Below are 15,863 nucleotides of genomic sequence, written 5' to 3' on the forward strand. Positions count from 1 at the left end.
ATAGATAATAATGACAAATCCTCAGGCTCCTATAATGGTAAAAGAGCCAAGGTTAAAGTTTCTCTTTTAGTTTATTTGTTACCAGTTGCTCCAGCAAAAGACAAATATGTCAAGCTTTTATGATTTTATGAACCACTGTGTAAGCAATACAAGTAAAGAAACAACTCATGAAAATATTTTTAAAGGGTCATATGAGATTAAACTCATAAAGTTAACCAAAAGAGGAAATAAAGCAATAGAGGGTTTGGTTAGTCATGTACCATTCCTCGACCTTTTTTTTGAAGCATATTTTTGGAATGATACATACCCAATATTATAAATATAGATATTTATTATTTATGTATTAAAGCACATTTATGGAGTGATATAAACCCAATATTATAAATCTAGATACATACAAACCAGCCTTCAGGAGAATTTTGTTAAGGAGAAACATTAAAGAAAATTAGGTTGGGAAATTTCATAACATGTAAAAATGTATTTTTCTTGTCCATTTTATATTATTTTATAATGAGTAAAGCTATATAAAAACATTCTTTTTGGTAGTTGCTTAAGGAAGATATCCTAGTATTGCTTCCATTTGACCAATGTAGAAGACTAATTCAAATCTTTGAGGAAGCTCCAGTCTTCTGAAAAGTCTTAGAAGAAGAAGAAGAAGGTTGTGGAATGTTACAAGAACAGAACGTGGTGATGTGTGTGGTTAGTGTAACACGCGGGGAAGAGCTTCATCGTCTTTTAACAGCGTTTCTCAGGCACTCCATCAGTTAACACACAAAGAGCTCAAGGAAACCATATATATATATATATATATATATATATATATATATATATACACACACACATACATACACACACATATATACACATATATACACATACATATATATACATATACATATATACACATACATATATATACATACATATATACATATACATATATATATATATATATATATATATATGACTTGGTTTTATAGCTTACTAAATTACAGACATTTGCAGTACAAAATAAAACAAGTCAGGAAATTAATAACATGTCCTGGTATCATGGCCTTCTGACAGATGTACAGAACATACTGGACTCAGAGAGATAAACAACTGGGGTTATAATTCCACCCCCAGCCAGCGCATCCCCCGCTACCTGAGTCAACAGGAAGCGGAGTGATAGCTCGGATGTCACAGGGCGGGCTATCTGTGCGTAGCTGCAGAAGCCTTTCTTCCTCTTCCTGTTTATGTCGTCGGTGATGAAGTGCTGACTTGGAATGTCCTTGCAGTTAAGGCCTGTTCAGCGCTTTCTCTTTTTCCTCACATTTACGTTGGCTCCTTCCTTTAATTATCTTGATGTTATTCTTGGCAAAGCTGCCCTTTCCCGTGTGGAGTGTTTTCCTTTTACCCTGCCCTACTTCCTCCTTATCTCTGCAGGCTCGTTCACATCTCCAGCCCCAACTCCTCGCTTCCCCTCTTCAGCATATCCTCACCTTCACAGCTCACTTCTTTTTCTCTCTTCTCAACCCTTTTTTCTACCCTCACCCCAACTGTCTCGCCCGTTTGGAATAACAAGTAATTTCCTCTTTCATTTCCTCTTACAGAAGATGTTTTTGGACCCATTCCAGCAAGCTTTGGCACACAAGCACACCCATGCCGGTCTGGCTTTCCACTGGGCATGCTTCCAGAGGTGTTGCGTCGGCCCGGAGCCCTTGGCCTTGACACTAACTGAAGCCGGGCTGTGTCAATCATGTTGATCACCCCCCAGCATTCCAGGCAAGACAAGACCCCGTAGTAGGACTGGCCAGTCTGGCTCCCTCTGCGACAGCCGCTCACTTTCAAATCTATTTCAGGAAGTCTAAACAGACTTACTTAAACAAGGTATGAAAATAAGGACTATTTTTTTCCACAAGTAAAAAGGATTAAAAAAGAACGCTGAATCAGTGCTATTTGCCCAGCTACAACATGTTTCTCAATTTTTTATAATAAATGTATTATTCAACTTTTTTTCCAGTACTGAGGATTGAACCTGGGAGTTCTCTACCACTGGGCTACATCCCCATCCCTCTTTATTTTTATTAATTACTTAGTTAATTTACTTATCTATTTACTTGTTGATACTGGGGATTGAACTCAGGGGCATTCTACCTCCAAGATATACTCCCGGCCTCTTTTATTTTTATTTAAAAAAAAAAAAGATCTCCCTAAGTTGCCAAGGCTAGGCTCAAACTTTCAATCCTCCCGCCTCAGCCTGGCAAGTAGCTGCGATTACAGGTGTAAGCCACTATGTGCAGCTTATTTTTCCATTCTTTACAGGTCATCCAGAAACCAGTTAGGCAGTTGTATCCAAGCTGGAAGAAAAATGTGCTAAATGAAAAAACTTTGACTAAAATAAAATGCTTTCTATATTTACAGCTAGAAAAAAAAACACGTTGAGGGAGGAATCACATTAGTTTGTCCTTTAATGGACACTGATTATCCATAATGGTTAATAAAACAGACTAAAAGTTTTACCATACAGTGTATTAAAATGAATAATTTTATAGCATATTTTGATATTTGTCCTTTTTTGTTTCTTAATAAAGAGCAGAAACTTTTAAATACTTTTATGTGGTGCATTGTAATTACACATCATTTTGGGGTTTAGCGTGCAAGAAATATACATGCCCACAGCTCTTGGAGCACTGCCTTCCGGGCCTCGGCCCTCACTCCCCCTTTTTATCCATGTCCTTGAGGTTGGAATTGGTAATTTTACATAGCATTTTTTCAGCTGTTACACTCTTTACATCTTTGTTCCTTCTCCTCACTCCCCTAAACCCCTCAATTACTCCATTAGAGACTGAAGAGCAGAATATTTTCCCACAGTCCTGGAGGGTGGGAGTCCAAAATCAAGTGGCCATCAGGTTCTGGGCCCGTTCTTCACGGGTGGGCCATCCAGGGGTCCTTGTCCATCAGAAGAACAAAAGAGCAAGAGGGCCTTGTTTTTAATAAATATGCATCACTAGTAAAAATACATTTAAAAGCAATAGGACCCCGTCTGAGATGGAGGTTTTGCTCATGTACTCAACACAGAGCCAAGACACCATGGTGGTGTCCTGACCCTAAGTATTCTACTCCACATTTGATATCCAGTGCTCTGGCAGCCCAGGGGGAAAAAATGCACATGAAAGCACACGTTCAGATGAGTGGCATTAAAGTCTAGTGACCATAAACATACTCAAAATAAAAGTGGGTAAGTAAAAATTACCTCCTTAGATTCAAAACACGCTAGATTCAAAGTACAAACATGATCTTTGTTGTGTTGTGTGATTGGTTTGGTCCAAAAAAACAAAGGGCAAAGACATAAAAACCCAAAAGCTATGAATTTAAATCTAATTTTTATAGATTGTTTAGTAAATAGGTCCATCAACTGGGCCACGCTATAACCATTTTCTAAATTACTCCAGCACATTGTCACTCACGCAATTAAACAAGCAAAGTCAAAGTGACTTCCAACTCAAAACATATTTGCCTCACAGCTCCAATCTAGCTTCTCCCTTGAATCTGATGAATGTTCAGAAGACGGCCCAGAAAAGGGCAGACTTTACATCACATGCATGTAAAGTGTCATTCCGTACACTAACAAACCCTCAGGAAGAGGAGGGAACATTTGCAGAGCAGAAACACCCTCATGAGCCCTTGTCAGAAATGAAGTCCCCGGGTCACCTCATAGCTCCAGAGGAGAAAGATCAGCTGCACTGCAGGGGATGGAAACAGGGCCAGGACAGCCACATCCCCTCCACCATCCAATCTCAGGGCACGCTCTTTTTTGGAGCCTAAACACAACTAAATTTAAAACTGCAGGACAAGGGGAAGGAAGCAGCTTGAGGAAAACCTAGAGAAAGAGCAAGAGGGGCTTGATTTTATTACATGCTGGTCACATGAACTTGCAGAGTGTACTTAAACCCTCCAGTCTTTATAAGAATTAAATACTGTATCAAAAGCAAAATTGTGTGCCTAAGATATAGCACAATGTAGTCATTGTGATTACTAGATATTGAGATGCGCTGATGAGCTCTCATTCATTCATCCAAAACTATTTCTGAGTGACTACTCTACTCTGACATTTAAGAAGAGGTAGGTACAGGGGGCTGGGGATGGAGCTCAGTAGCAGGGTGCTAGCCTGGCACAGGCAAAGCCATGGTTCAACCCCAAGCACTGCAAAAAAAAAAATTTAAAACCCCATACAAAAAAGAAATATGTTCGTCTCTCCTATTATTGAACTCTTTGTTTTTGGTATAAGAATAATGAAAATAGCGGTACTCAGGAAATGATACATTCCATGGAAATAATATTATCCGTTGGATTCTCAGAGAAAGGGTCAAGGAAATCTCAAAATGACTTCAGCTCTTTTACAAACCAGATTTTACATAAGCTTATGCAATTAGACTCTTATATCCAATATTTAAGAACACAATTACTACTGTATCCAAAAATATAAAGATGGGATTAAGTACAACAGTCTCTGATAATAGACAACACATAATTTGCTTAATGGGGAATATAGAAAACTGAAGAATTTAATTTATTAAGATTTTCTATAAAAAGTAGAGCATTAATACAATAATATCAATTCTAAATTAATAGCAATCTCATTCTAGTAGTCATAATAGAATGGCTTTTCTGTTATAATTCTTCTCCCTCACATAACTCTAATTTTACTGATACAGTTTTTTGCTGTTTAATGTTACAAATGTCCCCTTTTACAATAATTCTGTTAATACTGATTTTTGTATACTGATTTTCTGAGGGGGGGGGAATCATAACAATTTTTAAGATTCTTCTCCCTCACATAATTCTAATTTTACCGATACATTTTTTCGCTGTTTAATTTAATGTTACAAATGTCCCCTTTTACAATAATTATGTTAATACTGATATATGTATACTGATTTTCTGGGGGGAGGAAATCATAACAATTTTAAGCTGATTTTTATCATATGTTTTAAGTTGATTGATATTTTCATCCTTCTGTTGGGGCTAAAGAAATGAGTTATCCTACCCAAAATGACATGCATTTGCCTCAAACTGAATCCATTTTTGAGGTTGCCTAAAATATCAAATGATGCCAATCCTGTCCTGTCTAACTTTACAGACTAGCTGATATTTTTTCTAAAAATCTTTAAAGATGTTTATTTTGTTTTGTATACGCTGATTTTTCAAACAGATAGTCATCCTAATAAAGTACATTCACATCTTACAATCAAAGTGTTCTTGAAAATTTTTTACTAAGATCAATTCAGGTTTTTGTCTAGACTAGCTCATTAGACATGAGAAATGAGGATTTTTTTCCCAAAAGTTGTGAACATGGAAACTATCTAATTTTACATCCTCCTAAAAGTTCTGACTAAATAGATATCTATTGAAATGTATCAAAGTATATAACAATTTCCAAGGCGTACGTTAAGTCAGATGCTGAAACAGAATCTTCCTTTGTTTTCTAAGATGATTTGTCTATCCTTATTTAGAGAAGCCAAAAATGAAAAATAACTTCTTGCCCCACACTAAGTACCTTTAAAGTCATGAAACACAAGGCCCCCTTGGACCATCTCCTATCTTTCTCACTCTCTCACTGCCAGTAAAGGCTTTTAAAAAATGGAAAGGAATATCTTTATGTTCTTCCTAACTGTTCCCCACTGCCTCCTTCTTTTTGATGGGTAGGTTGGTGCAACCGTCAGCAGTCCAATTCTCTATCAGCACATTTTAAACTACACTGCAAAAAGGAGAAAGCAGAGTATGTATGTCAGAATCCAGAGAGCTGACCACACTGGCTTCAAATTTGCTAATTGAAACACAACTCTCCTGAGTCGTCTGTCCACAGCTTTTATGTCTATAATTGTGTCCAAAGAGTTCAGAGCAAGAAAAATAGCAGCGGAAGAAATACCAATACTCAGATACAAACAGTTGACCACAAAACGTGTCCAGGATAATACCAACCAGCATCTTCCTCTTGTATACAATAGTGGGCAACAGGACTATGTAAGTCAGAGTATTCTGACTGTTGTTTTATTCTGCTCTCCATTTTGTCCACTATGTCTTTGGTAGTTAAGTGCTGCCAGTTGGAATAAATTAAACTTATCACAAAAAAATTAATAAAGTGGTGGGCAAAAATAGTCTTTGGAAGCAAACAGTTTTGAGTGGATATCATGACTCGGTCCTAGGAAAAGTTGCTTAGCTGCTCTGAGCTTCTTTCCTCCAATAAAATTGGGACATGTCTGCTACTATATAGTGTAAAGTAAGACAAGCTATGTTTAACACTTAGAAAGGTGATTGATACATAATAAGTGTATTGGTCAGCTTCTGGTTACTGTGACAAATACCTGGGATATCAACTTATAAAGAAGAAAGGTTTATTTTGACTCACTGTTTTGGAGATTTCAGTCCACCATCAGTTGGCCCTTTTGCTTTTGGGGATGTGACAAGGCCACAGTACATGGCAGGATAAACCAGCCACCTTGATGTTGAGATGAGCAGGAGGAAGGACATGCTCTCCATGACCAGAAGAACTCCTGCTGGACCCTACCTTTCAAAAATTTCACAACCTCCCAAGAATGCCACTCTGGGGACCAAGACTTCAATGTATGGGCCTTTGGGTGACATTTAGGGTCCACACCATAGCAGTAATTCTCAATAAGTTAATAGCTGTTAGGAAGATCATAATCATTTTTACTTGTCTCTTTCTTAGGTATCTCTCATCTCTCCCTGTTATTTCAGTTATTTCAATAAACATATTTGCATAGACAGTGTGCCAGATGAGCACCGTTTGATATCAGTGTCTCATTTGGGTTGAAAATATTCTCCAAGGAAGAACTTCACTCATCTCAAACAAAATCACAAGACTCAAAAAGTTCAGGGTTGTGTGTGTTTTCTTTCATATGTAGAAACTAGAGAGAGAATGGGAGAAAAGAGGGACCTCGTGAAAATACGAGAATGACCAGTAAAGGATGAAGATTAGAGGAAGAGAGGAGGTGTACAGGAAAATTAATTATGCCAAATTATTCTTTGTGGGTATACAAATATGTCCTAATAAATCCCACTACTATGTATAATTAAAATTAATTGATAAAAATTGTGTGTGTGTGTGTGTGTGTGTGTTGTGTGCTTTATCTAAAAGTTGAAACTAGAGGTTCTTTTACCTCCAAGTTATACCCCCAGCTCTAGTTGCTGAGGGCCTCGCTAAGTTTCTGAGGCTGGCTTCCACCCTGTGATTATTCTTCTGTCTTAGCCTCCAAAATACTGGGATTACAGTCATCCACCACCATACCTGGCCAGTAAAAGTACTTTTTAAAAAACAATTCCTCAAAAAAAATGTTTTGACAGGAGAAACATCATAATAAGATAATGGCAGTTATTAGCAATTGACAATAATCTTTAAAATATATGAATAACTTATTTACCAAAAACTCTGGAATCTCTGAATCAATAAGGCTTTTTAATTGTTTTGTGTACTCAAAATTTACATACAATGACATTCACAGACCTGAAGTGTAGAGTTCAGTAAGTTAAGGGAAACACTCACCTAACCAACAGCAAAATAAAGATACAGAAAATTTTCATCTTCCCATAACATTTCCTTGAATACATTCCTGGTCAATTCTACCTCATCTGGTTTCCAAGATAACCACTGTTTTGATTTTGAAATCTCACCACAGTTACTTTTATCATTACTTGGATTTCATAACACTGGAATCATACTGTATTCTCTTTGTGAGTCTGGCTTCTTCTGCTCAGCACGTTTTGTAGATTAATTCCTGTTGTTCAGTGTATCATTAGTTCGTTCATTTTTATTGCCAAGTGGTATTTCATTGTACAAATATACCACAGTTTGTTTATTCATTCCCCCATTGATAGATGTTGGGTCATTTCCAATTCCAGGCTCAAATAAAGCTGTTATGAGTTTCTTTGAACAGGTCTTTTTCAGAAATGTGCTTAAATGCTTCTTGGGTAAAAAGAGAGGAGTAAAACTTCACAGTTATAGAGGTTATTTGTGTTTGTCATTATAATAAAGTCCCAGACAGTTTATCAAACTGTCATTTTACAGTCCCACCAGTAATGAATGGAAGATCTAATTTTATGTATTTTCACCAATATTTGGTGGTGTGTCTTTTTTAACAAAAGCCATTCTGGTTCTTCTAAAAGACTAATTCATCATAGTTTTATTTTGCATTTCCCTGATGGCAAATAATTTCGAGCCCATATATACCTGCTCACTGGCTGTTTGCTAATCTTTTTGATAGTTGTTTATCTTTTTGTTATTTATATATAGGACTTCTTTACATCTTGGTAAAATTGTTTGACCGATACATTTTAAGCAAATACGGTATTCAAACCTATTCCTTTCTCTTCCTTAATAGTAATCTTTTTTATTTTCAGAAGTTTTTAATTTTGAAGAAGTTAACAGTTTTTTACATTTTTTGGTGATTCATGTTTTTTGCATTGTATCTAAGAAATCTTTGCCCATGATTCACAGTGATGGTCTGTATCCTTCCAGAAGCTTTATCTTTTTACCTTTAAATTTATACTCTCTCTCAATTTAATTTGTGGATATTGTGAGGAAGAAGTCAAGATTCATTTTTTTCTCCATACATTTATTCATTTGTTCCATTATCATTTGCTGAATATATATTTATCACCCATTGAATTGTAGTGGTGTCTTCATTGAAAATCAATTGACTATACATTTGTTATATTTCTAGATTCTTCTGTCCCATTGATATATTTTTGTATCCTTATACCAGTAATATATTGTTTTGATTACTGCTGTCTTATAGTAAGTCTTAAAATCAGGTACTTTAATTTCTTCACTTTTCTCTTTCTCAAAGATCATTTTAGTTCTTCTAGGCCCTTTTCTCTTCTACACAAATTACATAATCAGCAAGTTTCTCCAAAGGAAAGAACCTATTGTAATTTTTATTGGAATCATGTTTACTTTGTCTACAGAGCAATTTAGAAAGAAGAAACAGCTCAACAATATTGAGTCTTCCGTCTATAAGTAAGGTATAACTCTTCTTTATTTGGGTTTTGTTTTTTGCTAACTACTGTTGGCATTGCTTTAAAGTTTATACTATAAAGGTCTTACACATATGTTATGGATTTACTGGCTTATTTCACAGATTTCATGCTAAATTTTATTATTCTTGAATTATATTTTCAAATAATTTTTGCTCTTGTTCAGGTAATTTTATATATTGACCTTGTGGCCTATGGCTTTACTAAATCACTTATTATTGGTTCTAGCAGTTTTAATGTAATTTTCTGAAGCTTTTTTACAAACACTACTACAATATCCTCAAATAAATATCATTTGGCTATTTTTTCTTTCTAATCTTTAAAGACTTTCTCTGGATTGATGGATTGATTGATCTGTGTACTTCCAGCACCACATGATCTATGAGCCTACCGATGCTTCATTCAGCTTTCTGACCTCGTTATCCTCTCTGCTAGGCCTTGCTCAATCCCACCCTACACAAGCATAGCCCAACTCTTGGGATCTCTTGCATGACCTCAGGGGTAAATGGCTTCTAGAACCTTAGCCTGTATACTCCAGCCATCTTAACAGACCTGAGCTCCTCCCAGCAAGACTGACACTTTTCCAACTGGGCCTCAGCTCTTTGAACCACAGTCTGGAAAGTGCTACAATTTAGATAGCTGAGTAAAACCCGAGAATCACCTCATGTCTCTCCTTCCAAAGATTATAGCATGTTCTGCCTAGTTTTAAGACTTGAAAAACTATAGTCCCATACAATTTATCTAGTTTTATGATTACTTACAACAGACATGTCTGGAAAGAGAAGTGAATTAACTGGCAATAACTCAATTAGCTTATGGGTTTATGCCCAATCTTCATTTTATAAACTTAGGGATAATTTCTTGCCACAAAAGTTAGAGGTTTTCTTGTGTCATACTTATAAAAGAAGCAGTGGATTTATTTAATTGCAGCCCTAAGACTGCCACTTTGACCTTTGCCTGTCAGCACAGGTATAGGATGATTCTTTAAAAGCTAAAAATGAATTTAAAAATCAGTTGAGATTCCTTAATGGCATTATGTTTAGTAACATCCTTATAAATCTACTACATCATATATAAATAAAAGTTGTCTCAATTTTTCACACCTAAATTGAAAAGTTGGCACCAATATAACAGAGGTATAGGATAACTAGAATAATGGAAATGTGCCTGCAGTGTTTGAATAAGACAGCCCTATGAATGTAAAAGAAAATTTTCCATATTCAAAAAAATTATACACATACATATACACAAACACACATATAAATACACACACACACACACACACACACACACACACATATATATATATATATATGTTGAGTATAATAAAGGAAAGAAAATGGAAAATAGTTAATCATCTGGCATACATTCAAATGTGCCTCATGCGTGTGGCACAGACATGAAAATAATCTATTATATGACTTTGAAGAAATAAATTATGTATTCACCAGTCTTGCAAAGGACTAGGACTGATACACTACTAAATAAATATTCACTCCCTAATTTCCTTTTATTCCTTTCCGTATAGGCCTAAGTGTTTACACATAAAAGTTTATGTTTAAAGAGATTTCCAAGCAAAAATCTTCTGTGCTTCTAAAACACTTTATTTGAAAGCTTTAACCTTTCTTTTGTCTACGAGACTTGAAGGTTGTCTAGATAAACATCATGTGTAGAAAACACAACTTTTCCTTGCATTAAGCATTTTTGGTGAAATATTTTTAAACTTCGTGTAGTCATTTCCGATGATCTAAAAGAACCCCAGAGACAATAAAAGAAGAGCACATCTGTTATCCTCTCTGTTAATATAAGTGTCTGATTGTTTCATGTCCCTCAAGGCATATTCCCACGTAAAACATGACAGGAAAATGAGTAGTAATGGCTGGAGTGCGATGTCTGGGTTTGTGAGCATCGTACACAATGGCCATTGGTCCACTTACAAGATGATGTGCTAACAATACCACAAATGAGCAGTGATGACCACACAGGACCATTAAACAACACAGAGACATCAGGACACTGAAGGCTTATTGGAGAGAAGGCATGAGAATTTCTAGGTGTGCAGATTTTTGAAATGGGGATGTTTAGAGGTTGAGATTAAATATGTGGGTAAAGAAACATTTCTGTGTACAGATGGTCCTCTTGTGACATGGTAGTGTGGGACCATATAAAAGACAGTGCACATTGGAATCATACAAGTGGTCTTAATAATCAGTGGGAAGAAATATGATTGTCTTGTGACCTTTAAATTTTTTCAGATGATGTGTACATGTATGTCTCCACCATCTTGCATCCCATTAAGATGTATGAGTACAATATACCAATAAAAAATTAAAAATAAATAAATTTTTCATCAGAATAATAGATCATCTCTTACTGTCAATTATTAACATAGAGAGAAATGAAGATAGTATATAGATTAGGATTCATTTTGTACTCTCTACTTAACAACTGAAGCACTTAGTTGTGTAAAATTCTTATCAAGAGTAGTTTAAGCCAGGAGTAGTGGTGTATGCCTGCCATCCTGGTACTTGAGAGGTTGAGACAGGAGGATCATAGGTTCAAGGTCAGCCTCAGCGACTTAGCAAGACTCTGTTCAAAACAAAAAATAAAAAGGTCTGGAGGTATAAAATGCTCTTGAGTTCAATGCCCAGTACTAAATAAATAAGTTTAAGCAGCGCTTGCCTTTTTATCATTGTATAGCATGATATGAAACAAAGAACTTCTTTATGTCCTATTGAATCATTATACTCTTTGCTAAGTTTGGGTCAGCTTTCAACATTTTATTCTTGGTGATTTAATTATCATTTAATATCTCTAAGAGCTCCTTTATGTGCACTTGTTTGTTTAATTCTAATTTATTTATTTATTTGTGGTTTTTTTTTAACTTATTATTAGTGCAGTATAGTCATACATCCTAATGGGATACAGGATGGTAGAAGCATGCATGCACATATCACCCAATTAGCCCTTACCCAATTCCCACCCCATTTCCTCCCACTCCCTCCTTCTCATGTTTGGCTTAATGATTGACTTTGATATGTTCGTTAAAGTACATCATATGCATTAGAGAATTTCCCTCTTCCCGCCCTATCCTCCTCAGTTAGGTCTCATTATTCGCTCACCTATAGTATCTCCTTCTTTTTCTAGAGTTCCTCCTATAATCCATTTTCTCCCTAGCTTCCGCATATTAGGGAGAACATCTTATTTTTTGTGACTGACCAATCTCACTTAGCATAATGTTCTCCAGTTCCATCCATTTCTCTGTAAATAATGTGACTGTGTTTCTCTTTATGGCTTAGTAAAATTCCATCTTGTACATAGCCCATAGTTTTTTAATCCATTCATCTTTTGATGGACATCTTGACTAGTTCTACAGTTTGGCAATTGTGAATTGTGCAGCTATGAACATAGATATGCATGCATTAATTTGGTAGTTTGGTTTTTTTCTTTTGGATATATACCCAGAAGTGGCATTTCTGGATCATATGGTAAGTTCATTCCCATTCTTCTGAGGATCCTCCATACTGTTTTCCAAAGTGGTTGAACTAATATGCAATCCCACCAACAATGTATTGGAGTTCCCACTTCTCTACATCCTCATCAGCATTTGTTATTGTTTTTGTTTTGAATGATTGCCATTCTAGTTGAAGTTAGATGAAATCTCAGGATAGTTTTAATTTGCATCTCTTTGTTAATGATGTTGAACATTTTTTCATGCATTTATTGGCCATTTGAATTTCTTACTTTGTGAAGTGTCTGTTTAGTTCACTTGCCCATTTTTATTTTGTTTTCTTTTGTTTTATGGTATCAGGGATTGAAACAAGGGGCATTCCACCTCTGAGCTATACCAAATCCAGTCTTTTGTTTTAATTCTTTATTTTGAAACAGAATCTCACTAAGCTGCAGAGGACCCCACTAAGTAGTTGAGGCTGGCCATAAACCTGTGATCTTCCTGTCTCAGTCACCCAAGTCTTTTTTGTCTTTTTTTCCTTTTCTTTATTATTTTTTTAGAGGTTTCCTGCCACTCTCACTTTTTCTGGGACATTTTCATTTGTTGTCACCATCACTTTCAAATTTCACTTTCAGAGTCAGAGTTATCATTTGTTTTTTGCTCCACCTTCATTTCTGTCAGCCATTCCCTCCTTCAATTACCTACTTTTGCAAAATGCCAAGTGGGTTTATCAGTGGGAGACAAGAGACAACACAATTGTGTTGTGTGGTCACAAACTAAAGAACAGACGGTGTACAGTGACAATCGCTGACAGACTGAGCAGAGTGATTCGACTGGTCACTGACCTGGTGTGTATCTGTTGCTCTAGCACCGTGTGTGAACTTAGTGAGCTGTGAGGTGTACTTTAGACAATTCCTTGTGGTTAATATACTACTTAACTGACATTTTAATCCAGTGGTTGGTAAATGAGTGTAACTTAACTTCATCCTGGTAAATGAAATCCCTGCATACTGAAGCCTTGTGTCTGAATGCAAGAGGCTGTGTAATGCCAGCATGTGTGAGTGGTAGGGATGCGGAGGTATCTGACCATCCAGCGTCAGCTTTCCCCAAATACCACCATGTGGTGAGCTATCATCCCCCTGCCTGGACTTCCTCACCATGAAAGCCATGTCTCCCCTTCCTCATCCTGCCCACATAGCTCTTCAGGTGCCCTGGCACTTTGAGCAGATCTAGCAGCTCTCCATGGCCTAGAGAACATTCTAAGATAATGTGTTTCCTATGTTTTATCCTCAGTAAAAGAGACACGGGTGCTTGAGTCTATGTGCTTCCCGAATTTAAGTTCAAGCTCCACTTCTAATAGCTACATGGTCTTGAAAACTTTATTTCGTTGAGCCTGGGTTTTATCATCTGTAAAACTAAGATAATAATGGTACAGACCTCTTAAGGTTTTATAGCAATTTTTCCCTCTTTTCCATGAAAAGAGGCCTTTAGCATAATATAATACCTGGCAGACAAAAGCTAATGAATAAATGTTGACCTTTGTTACTAAGGAAAACAGCCACCAATGGACAGGGGAAACCCAACTGTTCTTTTCCCATGGTATTGGGGATGGAATTCAGGCTCACACATTCTAGGCAAGAGCTCTACTGCTGAGGTACACCTCCATCTCTTCTGGGTTTTGCTGTTATCATCATTGTCATTTTGAGGCAGAGTCTCACTAAGTTGCTGAGACTGGCCTTAAAACTTGTGTTCCTTCTGCCTCAGCCTCCCAAGTAGTTGGACTCAGAGGCATGTGCCACCACACCAGGCTTGTAAACTCAAATTTTTGAAGTTACATATCCACACATTACCTGAGAATGGTGCCACCTATCCTCAGCTGGATTGTGATTGCCATAAGGTTTGCAAAAGACATCCTACCATTCCATTTTAAGAAAAAAACAAAACAAAAACACTTGCTTAAAACTTTCTTTACACAAAAGAGAAAAAGAGGATATGCCACTTCTTAAAAAGGGATCCTATGTATTATACTTTGCACATATCAGATAAGAATACTGAAGTGTATGGATTTTAGTAAAAAAGTACTTTTTTCCTTATCAACAAGGTCAAACATTTAAAGGGCTAACAACAGGGTCCAATCTTGCTCAATCTATGTGAACTAATAGACTGAGAGTAAAGATCAGGAATCTTCCCTTCTTCCCTTTGATGATTAATATACCCGTGGCACCTGGCAAACCATCATACCTGTCATCGCTCCCCATCATTTCCAATATGTATCTGGAACCACCTCCCACAAACGTGTGTGTGTGTGTGTGTGTGTGTGTGTGTGTGTGTGTACATGCAGATGTGTATTCATAGGATAGGCACAAGGAGAAAGAAATGGTTTTGCAATGACCAAATGAAATATTATTTATAGAAGCATTAAACAGAGTAAGTGACCTTCCTTAGTTTTCATTGCAAGCAAAGCAAATCTCCTAGATACAAAACAAAATAAGGTTAAATAAATAATGAGCATCTCCTTGACCATCATATTCACTGCTTGAACTGAATGTTTATGTCTCCCAAACATTTATATGATGAAATTCTTAACTTCTAATGTGATGGTATGAGGAGATAGGGTCATCAGGAAGTGATTAGGTCATGAAAGTAAAGCCCTGATGAATGATATTCACAAGAGAGAGAGAGAGAGAGAGAGAGAGAGAGAGAGAGAGAGAGAGAGAGAGAGAGAGTTTGTGTGTGTGTGTGTTACTGAAGATTGACTCCAGGGGCATTCTGCCACTGAGCTACACCTCCAGTCTTTTATTTTATTTTATATTTTTTATTTTGAAACAGGATCTTGCTGTAAGTTACTAGACACTGGCCTCAAACCTGTGATTCTTCTGTCTCAGCCTCCCAAATTCTGGAATTACAGGCATGTGCCATGGTGCCCAACAAAGATTAGTGCTTTGATAAGAAGCCATGAAAGAGCTTGCTTTTTTATGGTACTGGTGGTTTAGCCCAGGGGCATTCTACCTTTGAACTATAATCTCAGCCTTATTTTTTATTCTTTATTTTGAAACAGGGTCTCACGAAGTTGTGGAGGGCCTCACTAATTAGCTGAGACTGGCCGCAAACCTATGATCCTCATGTCTCAGCCTCCCAAGTACTGGGATTACAAGCATGTGCCGCCACACCTGGCTTAAGAGATTGCTTCTTCAAGAAGACAGCTGCTATAGCTCAGATGTTGCGTGTACCCTAAATGTCCATGTGTTAAATGCTTGATTCCCCAGAGCAGTACTGTTGGCGGGGGGGACCTTTGAGAGAAGGAACCTAAAGAGAGGTTCTTAAACCACTAGGAATGTGTCCTTGAAAGGGATTGTGGGACACCAATCACTCAGTC

This window comes from Muscardinus avellanarius (assembly GCF_963383645.1).
Source record: "Muscardinus avellanarius genome assembly, chromosome: 1".
Taxonomy (NCBI): domain Eukaryota; kingdom Metazoa; phylum Chordata; class Mammalia; order Rodentia; family Gliridae; genus Muscardinus; species Muscardinus avellanarius.